Genomic DNA, 16,106 nt, shown 5'->3' on the forward strand with positions numbered 1-16,106 from the left:
CATGTTTCAGAGTGGTACACAAATGTACCTTCTGCAGCTAAGCATTAAAATATAGTATTTGCAGGCATGGTCTTAAAATAAGGCTATCAAACAGATGTTAATCTTCTTCAGCAGACTGACGTCTTCTTATTTTCATGTGATCAGTGATGTCATTACAGTCCCCATAGTGTGAGTTACACATTAATCCTTTTCAGCAAGTCATAGGATATTCAGTACTAACTTAAATGTGCACTGTTGTGTGTGTGTTTTTAATATTGTCACCAAAAGAGTTATTACAAAATAAAAATGTGTTTCCCAACAATAAAATAAATAGGTATTTGTAGATTTATACTACATGCTACATGATAAAACCCTTGTAGCAATTGAGTTTGGACCATATTCACTTTATGCATAGCAAGATTAAATAAAGGCTGGGAAACAGTGTGCAATCCATGGGCCAGGGTGTGTGTCCAGCACAACTAGCTGGCACATCAAGTAGCCAGCAGAGGTGGCGGCATCAAATACTTCTGCCAGCACCATCACCCAAAAGATGAAAAAGTTAGCTGTACTGCTCATGGCAGAGTACATTTACTTTACCAGGAAGCACCCTTCATGCTGCCCTTGAAAAATATATGTTAACTTATAGTATTATGTCTGGAAACGATCTGGAAAAAAATGGGCTGTTGCCAATTTACCCATATGTTAAAGTGAGAATTCTGTTCACTACACTGGTATCTCACATATGAGATCATGTCAGAATGTAGAAATACAAAGTGTAGGTCTACCTAAACCTAACCTAGTTTATTTACACGCAACTATTAAATGACACTTTATTCAAAAACGCAAAGTCTGAGACATGCTAAACCAGATGAAATGCTAGAACAAAAGGCATAAAACAAGACTATCCTAGGCAAACTGTATATATGATGTGATATCAGTATGATGTGCTATTTTAAATAACAATATAACATATAAAATGGAACTTAAGTACATATAAAAATGATAATCCTGTATGGCATGGCATGGAAAGATTTCCAGAAAACTGTATTATTTCATTTAAAAAAAGTTGTAGAACTATGTATACAGCATGATACAGTATAATGATACTTTCAAAACAAACAGAAAAAACTATCCCAAAAAATCAGGAAGGATACTCAGCAAATTATTAACGATGCTAATCTGTGGTTGATAGAACTAAAAAAGGACAGAGGAAAGAGAATTTTTATTCTTTATAATCTATTTTTGTTTGAACTTATAATGAGCATGTCTTACTTTTGACACATGAGAAGCAAAAACAAATAATACAAATATGTTACAAAACATTAACTAACTTAGTATCAACTGAGTGGTCCAAGTAAAAAAGGATCCAGAATCCTGTAGTGGGAAGTTCCATATGGGCAGAGGGAGGTCAAGCCACCAAGAAAAAGGAAGATAAAGGCATTCCTAGAGGTGGGAGCCCAGTGATCTTCCAAAACTTGTAGCCTAACAGGACTCACAGTTGGAGACATATAATCTCTCACTATATACAAGTTCGAACATTCTCCAATTCTGGGAGTGATTCAAAAACTAGTGAAGGGAGGATATAAGAAGCCTCAGCCAGACAGTAACTTGAGAAGTAAATAATGAGATCATATCCTGCTTATTTCCCTCCTATTCCACAACCTGAGCTCTTACTAACTTGTATATTACCAATGTATAATTAGGTCTCCATCTTGTGGTTTCTTTGTAAGTACTGCGATCCCTCTCCTAACCCCAGCCACAGTTACCTGCTCCAGATTCATGAACTACCACCAACGGGGGACCTTGGTAGTTAAAAATGATGAGACCTCCTTAGAGCATATATAGGACTGTTTGGGGGAGCCAAAGCAGACAATTCATAAATGAAAACAGTGAAAGATAAAATGAAAGAGGTATGCTATAGCCAGCTAGGTATGCTAAGCCTTCTTTTTTTTCTCCAGGAGGAAAACATCTGGACTTTATCCTGTACAAAACAGGGAGTCATAGGTTTTTAACTAAGGCAGTACATGACTACTATTTTATAAATATTCATCAAACAGGGTGTTAGAACGGTTTGTTGTGGGGTGAGAAAATAGAGGTAGGAAGATCAATAAAGAGGATAGTGAATCTAGTTGAAGGTGATGATGAATAGGAAGAGGATAGGGCCATAACAAAAGGAAAGATAGCTTTTGAAATGACTTTCCAGGGTATGAATTGATAGCTTGGGGTTACTGAGTGAGGCAGGAAATTATAGTTGAAAGAAAATCAAACAGGTGTCCTAGGCATCAACAGGCTTGTACTTTAGACCGAAGTCATCAGAGAAAACAAACAGGACAATGTAGAATTATAAAGTCATGTTAGGAGACAGAAAACATGTGGATATGTCATAGAAATTAGTAAAGGGTAAAAGCCAGGGTGTGGCTCTTCCTGGACAACAAAAATCGGTGCAGGAAAGACCAATTATGATAGCAGTGGCTAAGAAAAAGAGGTGGGCATCATACAAAGCAGGGCATGCTTGTTGTCAAAAGCTCATACGGTCTTGTTGAAGGGAGCCAAAGATACCACACAGGGCATGTTCTTGCTAGCCTCCAAGAAGCTGGCTGAGGAATGGGTAACTGCTATGGTTGACCACAAGATTTTCTGCTGGTTAGGTCCCAAAGACAGGCAAGGGTAGCGAGATGAGGCTATAGGGAAGTTTATGTAGTAAGTGCTAAATTATTACAAAGGAAATTCTGAAATTTTAATATGGATGACAGACTGATAGCTTATGAACAGATTTTAAAAACTTAGGAGGAAAATAATGGTAAGATGGCATGGCAAATTCAGTTCTAGACATGATGATTCTGAGTGAATTACATGAATGGAAATGTCCAGAATAGAAATAGAGGAAGTTATATGAGGGAAATGCTTGAGAAAACATAGTGCTCATAATGTCACACTGAAGTTCAGAAGACCAAGATTCAGTATCTTTCAAATTTTTTGACTACGACCCGCAGGTTAAAAAAATACACTTCAATGTAATTAATGTGTACATGTGCACACGCAAATCTTAAACAAAAGTGTCATGAAACATTACTTATATCTGCTTTGATAGTTTCTGCTCTATTCTTACCTTCCTTCTTTCCTTCTCCTACTCTTCCTTTTTTTTTTTTTTTTTTTTTTTTTTTAATGCACGGCCTCCAAAGTGATTTCAGCACCTACATTTTGGCTCAGTTTGATTACAAAATAACCTTTGTGACCATTTTGTAGTATCATCTGCAAAGATATGACTGATAAATCCAGAGACGTTCTTTGAGAAAGGATAAAAAAGAGAAAAAACAGAAAATTACAGATTAGCATGAGGAACACTAACAAGAGGTAGAAGAAAGGCCAAAAGATAATTTGGAGTAAAATGATGGAAAAAACAAGTATCAAAGAAGATAATGCTACAAAAAGGAATGAGTAGCCAATAAAAGCTTTTCTTCAATTAATGTCTTTGCTTCCACTGTAGTGTTTCTTCAAGTGTAGCCTGTAATTAATTTAAGCAGAATTACCTCAGGCACTTGTTAAAAATTCAAATACCTGTGCCTTACCCCAAGCCTAGTGAATTGAACTCTCTGGATGTAGGTCCTGAGATTGGCAATTTAAGAGTTTCCCAGGGCATTCTTTACACCAAGTATTTCTATGTCAGTGCCTTTCGCAAACCAATTTTCAATAGAGTACTTTCCAGGAACACATAATCTCACTTCACACATTAGGTGAATTCTTGAAAAGCTGTTAAGTGAGTACCTGCACACCAAACCATTATTGTCCTAAAGACTACCATGGATTAATTTCAGAATTCTGTTCACCCAGAAGGAAACAAGGAAGTTTCTTGGAATATTCGAGCTTTAAACATTCTCTATCGTCTCAGTTTTCTTGTATTGGTTATGCAAATGGTTGGTCAACCAAGCTTACAATCATTATCTTTATTTGATTTAAAAGCACATACATTTAAAAATTCAACATGCTGTTAACACATTTCAGTTTGATTTTGAACTGATTTCATTAGACTTAACAGGTTATGTACCGCAATTAATTAAGTTGCATTTAACAGAACTCACAGGCAGGAAGCATCACAGGAGACACTTTTCAGAAAATATAAAAACTGAAGTCTGTAATGTGAACTCTAACAGCAAAGATATGCTTTTATGTGGTGAGCTCTGCTAACAAATATATGTGTCAATTTATTATCAGTTGATAACCAAGAAGTATGAGATGTGAATCTATTGTATTCTAGATGGGAATTATAGCAAACAACAACTGTAGTAGCTAACCTTTATTCACTTACCTCATATAGGGCCCTGTTCTAAATCCTTTACATGTATTAACTCATTCCATCTTCACAACATTCCTGTGAAGTAAGTATCATTTTAAACCTCAGTTCCCAGATGGTGAAGCTGAGGTATAGGAAACTGTGTAAGTTTCCTGAGGACTCACAGCTAGAAAGAGAAACTGAGATTCAAATCCAGGAAGCCTGTCTCTAAAGTCTGTGCTCAAAGGCAGTGTGCTACACTGGGATTGTAAGAAAGTCTCATGTCGAAGTAGTTAGCTGCCATTGCAGAGAGAATTTTTTATAATCTGGAATGTTTTTCTGTTCTTTATACAATTGATTTCAAGATAACTTGGGTATATTTTGGATCCCGGCTCATGTTTAGTTATTAGATCTCATTATAAGGTAGTTTATACAAGATAGAAATACTCAAAATAGCAGAAAGATAGGATTTCAGTATCACATTACACATAAAAATAAAAATCTGTTTTATAAGATACTTAATTCTGTTTCAAAGGGCAGGATAGCATAGTGGTGTAGAGCTGTGCTTCTCAAACTTCAAGGAACCAATAACATGGCAATCTTGTTATAAATGCAGATCTTCAGAAGATTTGGGGTGAGGCTTGAGATTCTGCATCTAATTTCCCAGGTAAAATAGTGATATTGCTGGTGTGGGGGTCACATTCAGAGTAGCAAGGGCTTAGAGTGCGAGCTCTGGAGCGTCACGATTTGCGTTTGAATCCCAGCTCTATTATTTACTAGTTTTGTAACATTCTCTTCATGTGCCTCTACTGCAGCTATAAAATAGTGAGATCATCAAAGGGTTGTTACGAGTATTACATGAGATAATCCATGAATAGTACTTAGAACAATTGCTGGCATGTAGAAAGCACTCAATACATATTATCTTTTAATATTACAGAAAACTATTAAAAGCATATATTGTATCCCATTAAAAAGCCATTTATAGAATTGACTGATGTAGCAGAAACACTAAATAAAATTTCATCATTATTTTCCAGTCACTAGAACATCACTGTACATTGAAGGACATTAAATACATAAGTTAGATCCACTACTCAGCTTTATTAAATACATAAATCTGAAACTGCTCTAAATGAATTTGCATGAAGCTGCCTTCGCCTGTAATATTTAAAGAGAATATTTTGCTTCTCTGCCAGAAAACTTTTTTATATTGCAGGTATATACTGAGTTCCAATTCATTTATTTTAATAATTTCCTCTGAATTTAGAAACAGTCATTTTTGTTAAAATTTCATTCTTATCAAACAGAAATCAGAACTAGTATTAGTATGAACAATAATAATGATTTAAAAAATTTATTTAAACAAGGGCATGAGTAGAGTTAAAATGAGTTTGGAGAATTTAGCCAAAATCTTAACAGACAACAGCATACATTTTCAAACCACTACACAATGCAGCAGTTACCTCTTATTGTTGAAGCCTGCGGCTTAGAAAGAATATTATTTGTCATAATTGTGATGATTTAATAATGATGTGATATGGGAGGGTCCAAAGGGTAGGAAAAGTTAAGTTAGGGCAAAATGAAGATAAAATTTCATAGCATCATCCCAAATGAAAACTATTAGAAATTTCTCAAATTCAACACTGCTTGAAAAAGAAAGAGATAGAAGGAATGAAACAGAGTACACTGGACAAGAAAGATTAATGTTTGCTCAGTCATTATGACAAAACCAGGAAGAATAAAACCTGGTGCTTCAGTCTAGGAGGAGATGAGAGCTATAAAATGTTTTGGTCAGTATTATATATGAGTCAGCAAGAAAAGATCAATGAGCAATTTACTTCTCTTTTCATCTTTTATTTCTCTAACATAGGTGCTGAAAAAGACAACTGTGGGATGGATGCTAATGTTTCTTTTTCTAAATTAAAACTAGATTCAGCATAGACAATGCAGACCTGCCTTGTGAGATCATGGCAGATAAGAATCAAGGAAAAGGGAAGAATTTGGGTAAGTAGATTATTCTTTCCCTCCTCTCTCCCCTTATTTTTCTTTCCCCATAGAATGCTCCTGGCTGTTCCTTTAATGTCTAGTGTGGTACTAGAAATTTCTTACACATAAGTAACAAGTGTTACTTTAAAAAGCAAGATTCTATTTTTAAATATCTTCATAACAGTGCTTTATAAAAAGGACTGCCATATGAAAGTTTTTAAGGCAAGGTTTACCTATACTCAACTACGCCAAATAAGGATTCTTCAAATGAAATTATTATCAGGTTTAACTTGTACTTTTAGTCAAAAAAATATCAATTGTGGGAATTATGGTTCTTAACATTTGTAGAAGGTGATAACCAACAGGATCAAATGGTTAGTATTAGTGGTACAGGAAGAATAGAGTGTGAACAGGATCATATCAACATCACGTCTTGTTATTCGGATTTATATTGGTATGAATCAAGTTCCTGATAAACAGAAATTTACTGAAATGCCTGAGCTAACTTTCTCCACTTACATAGCAGGTATTAGTTGTCTCTCGAAATCAGAGAAGCAAGAAATTCCACTTCAGTGTGACCTATTTATGCCTCTTAGACTTATCATATGCATTATTTAATGACCCTGAACCAAAGGAAATGTAGAAACCTATTTGAAAAGCTGACATTAAGGTTGTGACACTAACCAAAACAACAAGAAAATTTAAAGTTAAACTGACACACAATCCCCAAATCAGCCTGTTATGCTCCTAATTTAAAAATCAGTTACTATGTGAAATAGTGATAGCATGTCAGCCTCTGCTTTGAAACTCTTGAATTTTGTCATTTGGTGTTTGTGTCACAACCTTAAAATTATTTAAATATACTTTTTAATATCTATTATTTAAAAAATATCTTTGAATTGAAGATACTCCTAAACCTTTGAAGAAGCCAACCTCAAAGCACTGCATTCCTAGTGTGCCACTTTTATTAGAAGTGGTGCATAAAACATTTGCTGTTGACAAATCTAATTCATTAAAAGGTGAGATGGATGCATTTTAAAATAACTGGCTGGCATCATTATCTGCAATGCCTTTTATAAATTATTCCTGTTTTCCCTTTTGACTGAACTTGTCACAGTTCCCTTTCAGAGTCTGAGTGTTATACCTTCTAGTCAATGCTTTCAACATGTTTAGACAAGTCATAAGTTAAACAAGCAGTGGTATTTTATTTTCTAGAAATGAGAAAGGGTAGCAGAAATACTTACAGATTATTTCATTCAATTTGCTGATTTTTAACTAAAAACAAGCAAAGTCAGTGGTGGTTTCATCTCACACAAAGGATTTAAAAATAAAACCATACTGTTTTGGGTAGAAAAAAAATTTCAAAGAAAGAAACATAAAGAGAGATGCTGGCAGCCCTGCTGCACTGTTGTGCAGACTTAGTTTAAAACTGAATTGTGCTTCCCCTGACATAGGAGATCAGGTACATCATAAGGCTGACAGCTGGCTGGCACACTAACTTTCTAAAGGAAAACACAAATTGTATTTCTCTTAGAGGCCAAAGGAATAGAATTATAGAAGCCTTCAAGGAAACTGAGTAGGCAGAGTACAAATTATTTAAAATATGAAGAAAAATATTTCTTACCTTGTTTTGTTTAGGAAGACTAGAAGACTGAGCTGGTCTTGTAATCCTAAGGAGGTGGAAAATTATTTCCTTCCAATTTGTCAGTAAAAGAGCTGCCCTTTCTTTAGCATCTTCAGCAGTTTTTTTCCAAAATACACAAACACACCTATAAAATAATTAGATAAAACTTTATCATTGCCACAATGAAGGGAGCATAGTCACAATATTAGTTATCTACATTGGTAGTGACAGTACTATCATTGGGTCATGACGTACGGGCTTGAGCCAAGAGATACTGAAAATACATAAAGGCTGAGGATGGAGTACCTAAGAAATGCTTATTAACAAGATTGATCCATGGCTTACAAGCACATGGGTAACAGAGGCACCTAGGAAAATGCATACTCAAAGCATTCTTTTTATTTTTATTGATTTTTCAAATGTTCCTAAAGAAGTGTAGATGATAGAGAGTAAGGGATGGCTGCATGTTATAAAACAAGCAATACCTTTCAATATAATTACCTTTCCTGTTTAGTTACCAGTTGCCCCATAAGTTTATTAAAACCATCTTTTCCCCACTCTTTTGAGTTATCTTGTTAAGACAGATTCTGACTCAATTGACCTGGGGTTGAGGCCAGAGATTCTGTATTTCTAACAAGTCCCAGGTAATGCCACCAATGTTGTCGGTCTATGGAATACACTTTCACTAGTAAGGTTCCACCAGTATGTCTGTCTTTCCTTGTACCAAAATACACTGTTGTCATTCTTGGCTATTGGCCCTTTGTCTTTCCACATAATTTTTGAATCTTTTATCAAGGATTCTCCCCTCCCCACCAAAACAGACAGAAATTTGATTGAGATTGCATTGATCGAATTGAGCATCTGCAAAACGTTAAGTTTTCCAAGCCATGTGTATTGTATATCATTCCACTTATTGAGGTTTAACACACAGGAAGTCCTTACTATTGTCCACATGGTAGTTTTGCACATCTCTTGTTATATGTTATATATTCTTAGGCACTTCATATTTTGAATGTTTGTTTAAATAATATCTCTTTGTAAAATCTATCTTTTTCCTTTTTTGTTTATGTATTTGTATAATTTTTGTAAAATTATGTTTTTATCCAGGATATTTGCTTAACTTTTTTTCTGTAGTTTAAACTTTTTTTATGTACAAATAATGAGTTTTACTCCTTCATTAAAAAATTTAGTTTTTATTTTTTTATCTTGCTTACTAAAAGAAAAAAATAAATGTACTCTTTAATAGAAAAGACGTTTTTGTTATCTATAATCAGCCAAACTGATCTCATGTTTAGGCCTAGGTTGACTGGAAAACTGAGATGAAGAAGGTTCAAAGTATTTCTTTTGGTATTTAAGATTGTCCTCAAACTTATGGCCTTTCTCTGATGTCTGATATACAAGTGCTTAAATATTACTAACATCCATTATCCCAAGCTCATTTCCAGTTGATATTTCATCCGAAACAGACAAAAACTCTCATGGAAAACTTGGCCTCTCTGGGAACTGAATTTGAACAAAAGAGGGACAGAGGAATTACGACCAGGGTAATGGTTCAGTTCCATCCAAGAACTACGGTGGAAATGCCAATTCTAGGAAGCCATTACAGAGATAAAACTACCACCTACATTCCATAACTAAGATCACATGATTTCTTGGAAAACCCATAAATAACTGAAATTACTTTCATGATGACAATGTCAGCCTGTTCTAAGGTTAATTATCCTTCTTGATAGCTGTCACTCAATCAGCTTGACAAGGAAAAAATTAACATTTACTGTTCCACAAACTGTCAATGTTGTTAATATTGGTTACCCGAGGAAAGGTAAATATGCATGATGGTGGGATGGAGGAAAGGGTAAAGAAAGAGAAGGAGGCAGTAACTAAAACAAGAACCATCATAATAATAAAAATGCAACAAATTGTTTCTTTAAAATGTGTTCATAATCCACTATAAGTAACTATGAAGAAGTATAGCAATATAGAAAATGCTAAAATGGAGAAGTGAAAACAAGACCCATGACAGCATGTACACATTACATTGCAACCGTTTAAAAATACATGCACAAAACTTTTGATTAGGAAGATCAGTGTGTATTTTTCCCCATCTTCTTCCAGAGATCTCCTTAAAAAGGTAAGAAAGGTGTATGTTGGAGGTGGGCAGAGACGATGTAGAGTCCTCTCTACAAATTTGTACAAGGTAAGACAGATGAACGAGTGTTCACAGAAGAAATGGAGTGGGAAAGCCAAATTCTAGAATGTGTGCAGAGAGCACTGCAGCTAAAGGAATGACCTGATATCCCTGGCAGAAGTATGGATTAAGAAGTGAAGCTAAAATATGTGATCAATTGAAGATTTGTCCAAGAAACACTGAATCTCTCTCCCCTATCATTTTGTATAGGCAACTACTTTATTTTGTCCATAGTTAAATACCTGACCATAAGTAAGAAAGGGAAAAAAAAGTAGATGGGAGAAGTGTTGTGTTTGAGGAAATGAAATAACTGTTTAGAAATCTAGGAAACATAGTATGGATATGGGTGCCCGAAAGAGAAGTCTGCCTCATTCTGGCCTTAAACTGACTTCCAGCATATTCCTGTTTCCACCTCTTCACTGTAAAGCCCATGCCAGTCAAATCAGTGCCATCCAAATATATTTTCCAGGCAGCCTTTTTATTTTCTCTTTTCTAATATGCATGCATAGCCAAGGAAAAAATATATATGTTTTTTTCACATTTGAGACCAATGTAAAACAAAAATTTGTCCCAAAGAAATCAGAGATAAATTAATTAATAGAACATGTAAATTTTCCATCATCTTGAGAGAGTAAAAAAAAAAATATACATAACACAAGACCAGAAGCCGGACTTCCAGTTATGGTTGAATGTGATCATCATATACTCTTCCAAAAAACTAAAAGGGTAGACAAAAGTAACAAATACAACTATTTCAGTACTCTAAAAACTGACCAAAGGAATATAACAATTTAAGAAACAGTCACATTTGAAAAATTACTAATATTTTGGTAAGAATTTAGGACCCTGTGGCATTCTGGCCTGGAGCTATTTTATTACAATCAACCACACTTCAGCCAGGACAGAGTTTCTTTCAGTGTGAGGACGAGCATAAGATCTTGAAATATCTTTGCTGTGGTCAAAGGGGCACACTTGAGTTCGAGTGGTAGGTGATGTTTAAGCCCAAGTGTTTCAGTAGAACTGGTGATCTTAGAAGTGGCAAGCAGGGAGAGCCAACAGCTCTATTAATTCAAAGTCATGGTCATGGTTGGGGCAAGCATATTCTTGGCAAAAGCAGAGTATGTGTAATAGAGACTGGAGAGGAATAAACTAGCCACACATTTCTGAGGCTGAGTGATCACATGAACAGAGGAAACGTGAAAGAACCCAGCAGAAACCAAAAGCTAGGACACAACTGAAAACTGTAAACTTTAAATGAATTCCTCTGTTGAGAGAGAGATCCATGAAGAGATCAGAGACAAGCTATTGACCTGAAGTGTTTAAGCACAACTACTGTACAACCATTGGCTTTTCATTTAAGCTACACAAAGAGGCCAGTCCTAGGAAGCCAAATGTAAAACTCAAAACAAAAATCTTAAAACAAAACAAACAAACAAATAAAGATACATCAGTGGCCGCACATCACAGGGGAGGTTGATGTCACTGATTAAATTTAGGCAAATGTTTAAACAAAGAAACCAGCAAATAAGCAAAGCAACGACAACAATATTTAGGGATTAAGATATTAGAATCCAGAGCTGATTTAAATATATGATCTAAAAATGTCCAGTTTTCAACAAGCAATTATGAAGCATGCAATGAAATAGGAAAAAAGCCATTAAGAGGAACCTTCTGGGTGTTCCTAGATGTTGGATTTAAACATAGACTTCAAAGCAGCTATTACGAATATGTTCAAAGAACTCAAAATGACCATATTTAAAAAATAAAAGGAAAGTAATACAATAAATAAAAAAGACATTCTCAATAAGACAAAATTTTTTTAAGAACAAAATGGAAATTTTAGAGTTGAAAAGTACAATGCAAGAAAAGACAATTCACTATAAAGACTTGACAGCAGATTCAAAATGACCTGAAAAGGAATTGGAGAACTAAAGATAGTTAATATAAATTACTCAATCTGAAAGAACAGAGAGAAAAAAAAGATTTTTAAAAAATAAGCAAAGACTCAGAGACATTTGGGACAATCATAAACATATCAAAAAACATGTAATAGCATCAGCAAAGGAGTAGAGACAAATAAAGGGATAGGAAAAAATGAGGGACAAAAACATACCAAATGAAATGAAAAACATTAATCTACTCATCACAGAAGTTTAACGGACAAATATAAAGAGATCAATATCTAGACATAACATAAGCAAACTATTAAAGGACAAAGACCAAGAAACTAAAACCATCAAGAGAAAGCTAACTCAAAACATATAGGTAAGCATCAATAAAGCCATGGAGGCCAGAAGTCAGTGGAATTAGAAATTCAAAGTGCTGAAAGAAAAAGACTGTCCACCAAATACTCTATATCAAGAATAGCTGTCCTTTAAATTGAAGGCAAAATATAGTCATCCTTTTAAAACAGAAGACAAAATAAAAAATGAGAATTTGTTGCTAGCAGACCTGTCTTAAAAGAAATAGTAAAAGAAATCCTTCAGGCTGAAAGAAAATGACACCAGATGGCATTAACACAGTAAATATTTGGGTTAATATGAAAGGCTGTAAAATATTATCTCATTTCTTTTCACTGAATTTTTTAAAAGACATAGATTGTATAAAGCAATATCTATAACAATGTATTGTTTATTTTATAACATGTAGAGATTTAATACATATGGCAATATCACAGAAAGGGAGAAAGAAATAGAATAACATTAGAACAAAGTTTTTATATTTTATCAAAATTAAGTTGGTATTATCTGGATGGTATTAAATTGGTTATGTTAAACAAAGATGTAGAATGTATTCCCTAGAGCAAACACTCAGAAAATAACTTTTAAAAGGTAAAGTTACACTAGAAATTTAAATGTGTGTACACTAAAAATATTTATTTAATACAAAAGAAGGCAACCAAGGCAGAAGAAAGGAAAAAAAGATAGGAGTCATATAAAAACAAAGCATAATGGAAAATGTGAACCTAACCAGATCTATAAGTACATTAAATGTAAATGGTCTAAACATCTCAATCAAAAACAGGGATTGTCAGACTAGATTTAAAAAGGCAGGATGTAACTGTGTCATCTATAAAAGACATATTTTACATTCAAATACAAAAAATAAATTAAAAGTAAAGGATGGCAAAGGTAAGCCATGAAAACAGTAACTATAATAGAGCTGTAGTTACTGTACTGGTATTAGACAAAACAGGCTTTAAATAAAATTTCAAAATGATAAAAAGGAAAATACATCATAAAAATATAATACTTATAAATGTATACACATCTAAAACAAACAACCAAAATCAGTGGAACAAAAAATGAAAGAATTGAAAGAAGAAACAGACAATTTGTTATAGATATTTCAAAATTTTGCTGCCAATAACTGACAGAATTAAACAGAAAATCTATAACAGAATAGAAGATTTGAATACCGTCAACCTAGTCAATCTAATTAACATATATAGACTACTCTACTCAATGATAGCAGAATACACATTTTTTTCAAATGCCAAAAAAGTTTTCCAAAATAGAACATATGCCACATCATAAAATAAGCCTTAATACACTAAAAATGAATGAGATCATAAAAAGTTCTTCAAGTACAACAGACTTAACTTAGAAATCAATAGCAGAAAGAAATCTTGGAAAACCCTCAATATTTGGAGTTAAAGAACATATAGTAAGTCGGAAAATAAATTACAAAGGATATTACAAAATATTTTTTACTGAATAATAGCGAAAACGTAATACATCACATTTAATGGGATACACAAAAAGCAGTGGTTAGAAGGAAATCTATATTTCTACCTGTATCAGAAAAGAAGAAAGTTCTCAAATAAAAAACTTAAGATTTGATCTTAGGACACTAGAAAAAGAAGAGCAAACCACATCTAATGCAAGAAGAACAGCAACACAAAAGATTACAGCAGAAATAAATGAAATAGAAAAGAAAAAAAATAGAAAAAATAAAAAGTTGGTTTTTCAAAAAAGTCAACAAATTGAAAACCTTTAGCTAGACTGATCAAAAAAAGGAAAAATCACACAAATCACCAAAATAATACATGAAAAAGCTGTTACTATTGACCACACAAGTCAAAAAGATTATAAAACAACACAATGAACAACTTTATGCCAACAAAGTAGACATACAAATGAAATGGACACATTCTTTAGAAAGACATAAATAAACTGATATAAGATGAAATGTGAAAAAGGAATAGACCTAAAATAAGTAAAGAAATTATATTAGTAATTCAAAATCTTCCTACAAAGAAAAGTCCCAAGGGTTTCACTGGTCAATTCTATGAAATAAAAAAATAAAATAATTTTAACATTTCACAGACTTTCAGAAAACAGAGGAAAGAAATCTTCCTAACTCATTCTATGATGACGGTATTACCCTAATAACAAAGCCAAATACATCACAAGAACATAAAATTGCAGGCTAAATGCTTATATTTAAAAAGGTAGTTCTAAAATCAATTAGCCTAACCTTCAACCTTAAGAAACTAAAAAAAGAAGAGCAAGCTAAACACAAAGAAGCAAACGATAAAGATTAGATTGGGAATAAAAAGAGAACAGAAAAACAATAGATAAAATAATGAAACTAAAATTGATTCTTTGAAACATGAACAAAATTGACAGACTTTTAGTTTGACTGACGAGAGAGAGAAAAAGAGAGAAGACAAATTACTAAAATTAGTAATGAAAGAGGGGACATTATTACTGACCTTATAGAAATAAAGAGATCATAAGGGGTCACTATAAACAACAATAAACATCAAATCTTATAACCTAGATGAACAGACAAATTTCTAGAAAGGCAAAGTACTGAAATGACAGATTTAAAAAAAGTATGAGTAGACCTATAACTAGGAGGCAGATTGAATTAATAAATCAAAATTTTCCCACAAAGAGAAGCCACAAAGAGAAGCCAGATGGCTTTGTTGGTGAATTCTCCAAATATTTAAAGAAGAATTAACACTAATCCTTCACAAATTCTTCCAAAAAACAGAAGACAAGGGAATACCTCCCAACTGACTCTCTGAGGTCAGTATTACTCTGATACCAAAACAAGACAAAAACATTACAAGAAAACTATAAAACAATATCCCTTAAGAATACAGAGGCAAAAATATTCAGCAAATTGAATCCAGCAACAAATAAAAAGAATTGTACACCATGACTAAGTGGGATTTATCCCAGGAATGTCAGGTTGAATCAACATGGGAAAATGAATCTATATAATATACCTTATTAGTAGAATAAAGGACAAAAACTACATGATGGTCTAAGAGAAGAATGTGTCAAAATCCAATATCTTTCATGATAAAAACACTCTACAAACTAGGAATAGAAGGGAACTTCATCAACCTGATAAAGGACATCTACAGAAAACCCACAGCTGACTTCATCCTTAATGGTGAAAGACTGCAAAATTTGCCATTAAGATCAGGAACAAGACAAGAATGTCCATTTTTACCACAACTATTCAACAGTGTACTAGAAATCTGAGCCAGGACAATTAGGCAAGAAAACCAAATAAAAGACATCCATTTGGAAAGGGAGAAGTAAAACTATCTATTTAGAGATGACATGATCTTGTATGTAGAAAATCCTAAGGAATTCTAAAACAAACAAACAAAAAATCCCCAAACTGTTAAAGAAACTGAATTAGATCTAAATAAATAAGACATCCATGTTTATGGATTGAAAGATTTAATATTGTTAAAGTAGCAATACTTTCCAAATTATTCTATAGCTACAAGGTAATCCCTATCAAAATCCCAGCTGCCTATTTTGCAGAAATTAACAAACTGATCTTAAAATTCATCTAGGAAGGCAGAGAACCCGGAATAGTCAAAAAATCTTGAAAAAGAACAAAGTTAGAGAACCACATTTCCCATTTTTCAAAACTTACTACAGAACTACAGTAACGAATATTGTATGAAAAGACAGGTATAAGAATAGAACATGAAATCAATGGAATAGAACTGAGAGTCCAGAAATAAACCCATATTATATCCAACTGATTTTTGATGAAGGTTTCAAGAAAATTCAATAGGGAAA

General features: G+C 33.5%; 1 protein-coding gene across 14 annotated transcripts in view; it reads right to left on the reverse strand.

Moving 5' to 3' along the window:
* The window catches only part of KIAA0825 (KIAA0825 ortholog), a 356,002-nt gene that overhangs the window by 328,500 nt on the left and 11,396 nt on the right, over nt 1-16,106 (reverse strand). For all 14 annotated transcript variants that reach the window (XR_003046665.1, XM_015590466.2, XM_015590467.2 and 11 more), the window contains one exon: nt 7,863-8,007. The gene's annotated coding sequence lies outside the window, so the exon portion shown is untranslated. The remainder of the gene's footprint in view (nt 1-7,862; nt 8,008-16,106) is intronic.

The sequence above is a fragment of the Pteropus alecto genome, unplaced genomic scaffold (assembly GCF_000325575.1).
Source record: "Pteropus alecto unplaced genomic scaffold, ASM32557v1 scaffold20, whole genome shotgun sequence".
Lineage (NCBI taxonomy): Eukaryota > Metazoa > Chordata > Mammalia > Chiroptera > Pteropodidae > Pteropus > Pteropus alecto.